Here is a 5,861-nt window from a genome sequence, read left to right as displayed (position 1 = left end):
TGTACCAGTTTGAGGGACCCTCGTCCCCCTAGGATGAAGTACCACAACTCTCCATGCCATCCAGTTGGATTCCCCCGCGAGTCCTTCTCTTTTTCTTTTGGCCATATTTTTTAAAATTGTAAGGAGCCCCAAGAAGTCTCATAATTTGTAAAAAAGCCCAGAAAGATTTCAAATTCCCCAATTGGCTCCTTCCTTAAGAACTTTGAAGATCTTTAGGTGGAGGATGAAGAACATTAAAGAAAATTTGAATATCTTTGGAAAAAATTTGAAGAAATCCGAAAAAATGCAAAAAATTTCAAATCTTTGAGAAAATTCAAAAAACCCAAGCTCACTCACTCGCAAATCGTTCCTAACTCAGAAAAATCGGAATGAAGAATGAGCAAGAGGGGGGGGGACCATTTTATGGTTAAAAAATTCATTTTCCAAAAAATAAAATAATTAAAAAAAAAAATTGAGATTCCAATTTCAAGGTGCAACTCAAAAATCCTTACCACAAAATACAAAATCCAAATCAAAACTCATGAGGTAGGTAAAAATTGCATGAAAGAGTTAGATAAAAAAAAAATTACAAGAGGTAGATAAAAATTACTTCACATAAAAGTGGTAGATAGTCACATGCATGTGGAAGGTAAAAGTCAAATTTAAGAGGAAGGTGAGATTCAAAACAAATTCACCACACTCATGTGAAAAAATAAAATCAAATTCAAGAAGAAAGTAAAAATTTTAAATCCAAATCAAAAGTCAAAATTCAAGATTCCAATTCAAAGGACCAAATTCTAGATTCTAGTCCAATGGTTCAAATTCAAAGACTCTTAATCAGAGGACAAGAGAAAAATCAAGAAAATAAAGAATCTCATTGAACCGGCCCTAGGTGGCCTAATCTCATTGAACTGGTCCCAGGTGTCCCGACCTCATTGAACCGACCCCAGGTGGCCCAATCTCTTTGAACCGGCCCCAGGTGGCTCAATCTCATTGAACTGGCCCCCGGTGGCCCAATCTCTTTGAACAGACCCCAGTTGGCCCAATCTCTTTGAATCGGCGTCAACTGGCTCAATCTCATTGGTCATTTCCATAGACTGGCACAAGGAAGCCCAGCCTAGGAAAGTCAAGTACTAACATCTTTTGTAGGATTGAAAGAGCAGCGAATTTCTTTCCAACAATCGACGACCCAGGTAAGATCCTAAATTTTAAAGTAGTAAATAGATATTATCTATTGCATTTTCAACTCTGTCATTGATGAGCAAGATGACGGTAGTACATGCTCTGGGTGAAAAAAATGTGGTCGTTCTTTTCTTTGCCCTTCGGCTGTTGGCACAGGCTTCGGCCAAAGAGGGGCATTCTATAGACACCCAATTTTGTCACCCTTCTCTTAGTGTGATGACTTACGGATCATGGATGCAAACTCTTACTTCTGATTAACAGAGATGATCGCTGACTAAGGTAACCCAACCCATAAACACTTCACACCCACCCAAGAATCCCAAAAATCTCGTGTGGAAGAAAAGAAGGGTCCAATTATGACTTCTTATATATGAATGAATCCAGTCAGAAATGACCATACGGATGGATAGTACTTGGAATCACGATTCCAACAATATATGGTACGTCAAAATTGGACAGTCAGATCTACCGCAATCATTCCTAAAAAATACACCTCGCTCGCACGCCCCCATTTCCTGGCACAAGCACCTGCTGCCTTGTGCGTGCCTCACTACCTCGCGTATGCCCTGTTGCCCCGAGTGCACCTACTGCCTTGTGGCACCCCATTTCCTAGCGCATGCCTTTCAGGCCCACGCGCCCCCCGTTGCCTCATACTCGCACCCTACTACCTCGCACACGCCCTGCTGGTCCACGCGCCACCTGCTGCCTCACATGCACCCCTACTGTCCGGCATGCCTTGTTGTCCCCGTGCCTCCTGCTATCTTACGCGTGCCTCGCTACCCCCTGTGCGCCCTCGCTGCCTCATGCGTGCCCCCCACTGTCTCGTACATGTCCCTGCCGCTCTGCGCTCCCCTGTTGCCCCATGCATCCCCGCTGCCTCGCGTTTGCCCTTGTTTCCCCGCACATCCCCACTGCCTCACACACATCCCTGCTACCTAGCGTAAGTGAGGTACCCTCACTACCTCACGTGCGCCCCTGCTGCTCCGTGTGCCCCACTGCCTCGTGCATGCCCTCGCATGCCCCTACAGCCTAGAGCGCCCCCATTGCCTCGTGTGCACCCCGCTGTCTCTCGTGTACCCTTGCTGCCTTCTGTGCGTGCCTGCTGCCTTGCTTGTGCCCATGTCTGCCCTGCGCACCCCTGCCCAACCCCGGTGTTTTCACCATTAATCGAAATCTTCACTCCGATGACTTGTGTTGTGAAGAGATTCTCCCTTCGCCCATTTGTGCACTTTGAACTTCCCCACCAACTTACCCTACACCGCGACCTCCCATTGACCCAAAAATTCATCTTTTCATCTCATTGGCCCAAAAAGCATCTCTATATCTCATTGGCCAAAGAAATTCACCCTTCACCCCATTGGCCCAAAAAAAATTCATTTTAACCCCATTGGTTTAGAACAATCACTTTTTAACCCCATTAGTGATTTAACCCCATTGGTCCAAAAATTTCTCTTTCCTCCCCATTGGTCCAAAAATTCTATAAACACTCCCTCCCTTTGGTTTTACACATTCAAGCCTCCTAGTGAGCACCCCTTATAGAGAAGCTCTGCCCTCTCTCCTCTCCTCCCCCTTTGAGGTTCTTCAACTCTTCGGAGCGATCATCATAAGATTTGAAGTGTTCTTTGGATCTTGGAAGTGTTCTTTGAGCCTTCGAAGTTCTTCAATCATTTGCTTTGTTGAGTGAACCTTTTGCATAAAAGAAATTTTACCTTAATCCCCCCCTTTTTTGAGGTTCTTCTAGTCTTCGAAGCGACCTTCATTGTTCTTCGGATCTTTGAAGTGTTCTTCGGGTCTTCAAAGTTCCTCAATCATTTAAATCTAGCCTATTCCCAATGGAAGTTCTATCGGAGTGCCACTTCAGTCGAAACCAGAAAGTAGCCTTCCCTAGCTGAAGCTCTACCGGAATTCAAGTCCAAAAATAACCATTCCAAACTAGAACTCTGTCCGAATATTACCACAGTCAACATCTCTCGAAAAAGGAAGTGGAGATCAAGACCATCTTCCCCTGAGCCAGTTCATGCCAGCACTGATCAGGGGTCCACCCCTCTTGACCAGAAACAGGGGTCAGGCTCAGGTATAATTTTTCAACTGAATTAGCATAATGTAAACTTTTTATTAACCTTGTTTTAGTGTACCTAATTATTTTAATCTAGTCAATGTATATATGTGTGATAACTTAGCCACGCATGCAGAATAGGAATAATTGGGAAAAATGTTCATTCTTAAGCATCTAGTAGGAAGACCGGTTGAACTGGGTAGATTGGGTGCCTAACACCTTCCCAACTCTACAACCTAATACATACCCTAAATCTCTAGACCAGACCAACTTCTGGGCCCTTTTCTCAGGAATTGGGCCCACCCCCGAGTCCTAGGCCTATAATCCTAGGTGGCGACTCCAACCTCTTTTGCATGATCCCAATCCCCTATATTGGAACATCATCTTAAGGATGAACTTTACGCTCTATGAAATAGGCCTCCATATATCTCTGAACGGTGAGACAGTGGTCCGGGGCCCACAGGTGAGCGCACATGACATACCCCTCCCTCGTAAAGAGAAAGAAAGGAGATAGGACGGAACACGTAAAGTCTTCTTTTTCTCCTCCCACCAAAGGGGGAGGAGAGAGGCCTTTTTCCATCCGCTACCCTCACAAAGCCATGGGACTTGCCAAACTTCAGGAGGACAAGTTCAATGAGATGATGCATTTCCCATACTGACAACCATCATACCAGTAACAACCGGCCCTCCTTCCAACACACCCGCCCCCAAAGCAGACTTCACCCACACATAAAACACCCACCATTTGCTTTCCCATCTATCGCCTTACACCCGATGAAATGCAAGCTCACCATGAGAAGGGCCTTTGTTTCAACTATGATGAAAAATTCTTGGGCACACATCGGTGTAAACCTCAATTCCATCTCATGCTCTCTGAGGAAGCACCAGACCCACAACACGAACTAGAACCTAACGCATTCCCTCCTGAACCAGACCCACCCTTGGGCCAACCAGAAATTTCCCTCCATGCCTTGGCTGGACATCCATCCCTCCGCACCCTTCATTTGACTAGTCACATATCTAACCTCTCTGTTCAAATCTTGGTCGATAGCAGGAGTACACATAATTTCATCCAGGAACGAATTGCCAGACATTTGCATCTGCCCATCAACTCTGAGACTACCTTTTCCGTTAATGTGGGGAATGGAGACTCCCTCACGTGTGTCGGTTATTGCGACTAAGTTCCATTAACAATCGACGACACCACTTTCCTCTTAGATTTATTTGTTCTCCCATTATATGGTGTCAATGTCGTATTGGGTATCTAGTGGCTTCAAAACTTGGGGCCAGTAACTTTTGATTACAAACAACTCTCCATGGCCTTTACATGGGATTCAAAGCCCATCAAATTCTTGGGAGAACCATCCCCTGCTCTCCAATATATCCAACGATCACAATTAAGGCAGTGTCTTCAAAAAGCTTGTGTTGCTTCTCTGTTTCACATGTGGGCCATCAGCCCCACACCCAACAACCCCATCATACCCGACCTTGCCATTTCAACCATCTTTCATGAATTCTCCTCACTATTCGATAAGCTACATGGCCTTCCCACACCATGCCCATTTGATCATTGCATACACCTCCAACCAAGGACCTCCCCAGTGAATGACCAACCTTAAAAATACCCCTATTTTCAGAAGAGAGAGATCGAGAAATTAGTGGCAGACATGATCTCTGATGGCATCATCTACCCCAGCACTAGCCCTTTTAGCTCTCCAGTTCTCCTAGTAAAAAAGAAAGATGGTTCATAGTGATTTTGCGTCGACTATCAAGCTCTCAATGCCGTCACTGTGAAGGACCTTTTTCCCATCCCAAAGGATGAAGAATTGTTTGACGAGCTCCATGGCTCCAAATTTTATTCCACGGTTGACCTTCGATCTGGTTTCCATCAAATCCGTGTCAATGTAGCCAACGTTTTGACAACTGCATTCTACACGCATGAGGGTCACTATGAGTTCCTCGTAATGCCATTTGGACTTTCCAATGCCCTTCCACATTCCAAGCTATGATGAACTCGACCTTGAACTCGTTTCTTCAAAAATTTGCATTAGTGTTCTCTGACAATATTTTGGTGTACAGTGCTACTTGGTACCACCACCTCAGTCACCTGCGATAGGTACTCCAAGTCTTCAGTGATAATAACTTTTTCTGAAGCTTTCCAAGTGCAATTTTGGGCAGTAAAAAATTGAGTATCTAAGTCATCTTATCTCTCGTGATGGAACCATTGATCAAGCCGAAATCACTGCAATTCAGCAGTGACCCAAGCTTACTACCATCAAGCAACTCCATGGGTTCCTCGGTTTAGCAAGTTACTACCTTCGTTTTGTGCGTGGCTATGCATCTCTTGAAACTCCACTCATAGATATCTTAAAAAAAGATGCATTCCAGTGGGCTGATGCCACTGACTCGGCCTTTGGAGATTTAAAGGATGCACTTACCACCACCCTTGTTTTTGTTAGGCATAAACCACCGTAGTGTGTCTCATAGAGCTATAGATACATATTATCAAAACTCATGTAACAATATGTAACAACATGTAACAACCCATGTGAGAGTGTTAAGTACTAAGAGTCTTAACCATCACCTCTGGATATATATATATATGTAATCTCTTGATTAGTGAATATATATCAAAAAACAATTC

The sequence above is a fragment of the Macadamia integrifolia genome, unplaced genomic scaffold (genome assembly GCF_013358625.1).
Source record: "Macadamia integrifolia cultivar HAES 741 unplaced genomic scaffold, SCU_Mint_v3 scaffold115, whole genome shotgun sequence".
Lineage (NCBI taxonomy): Eukaryota > Viridiplantae > Streptophyta > Magnoliopsida > Proteales > Proteaceae > Macadamia > Macadamia integrifolia.
The sequence above is the reverse complement of the archived record's forward strand: the minus strand, read 5'-3'. Positions refer to the sequence as shown.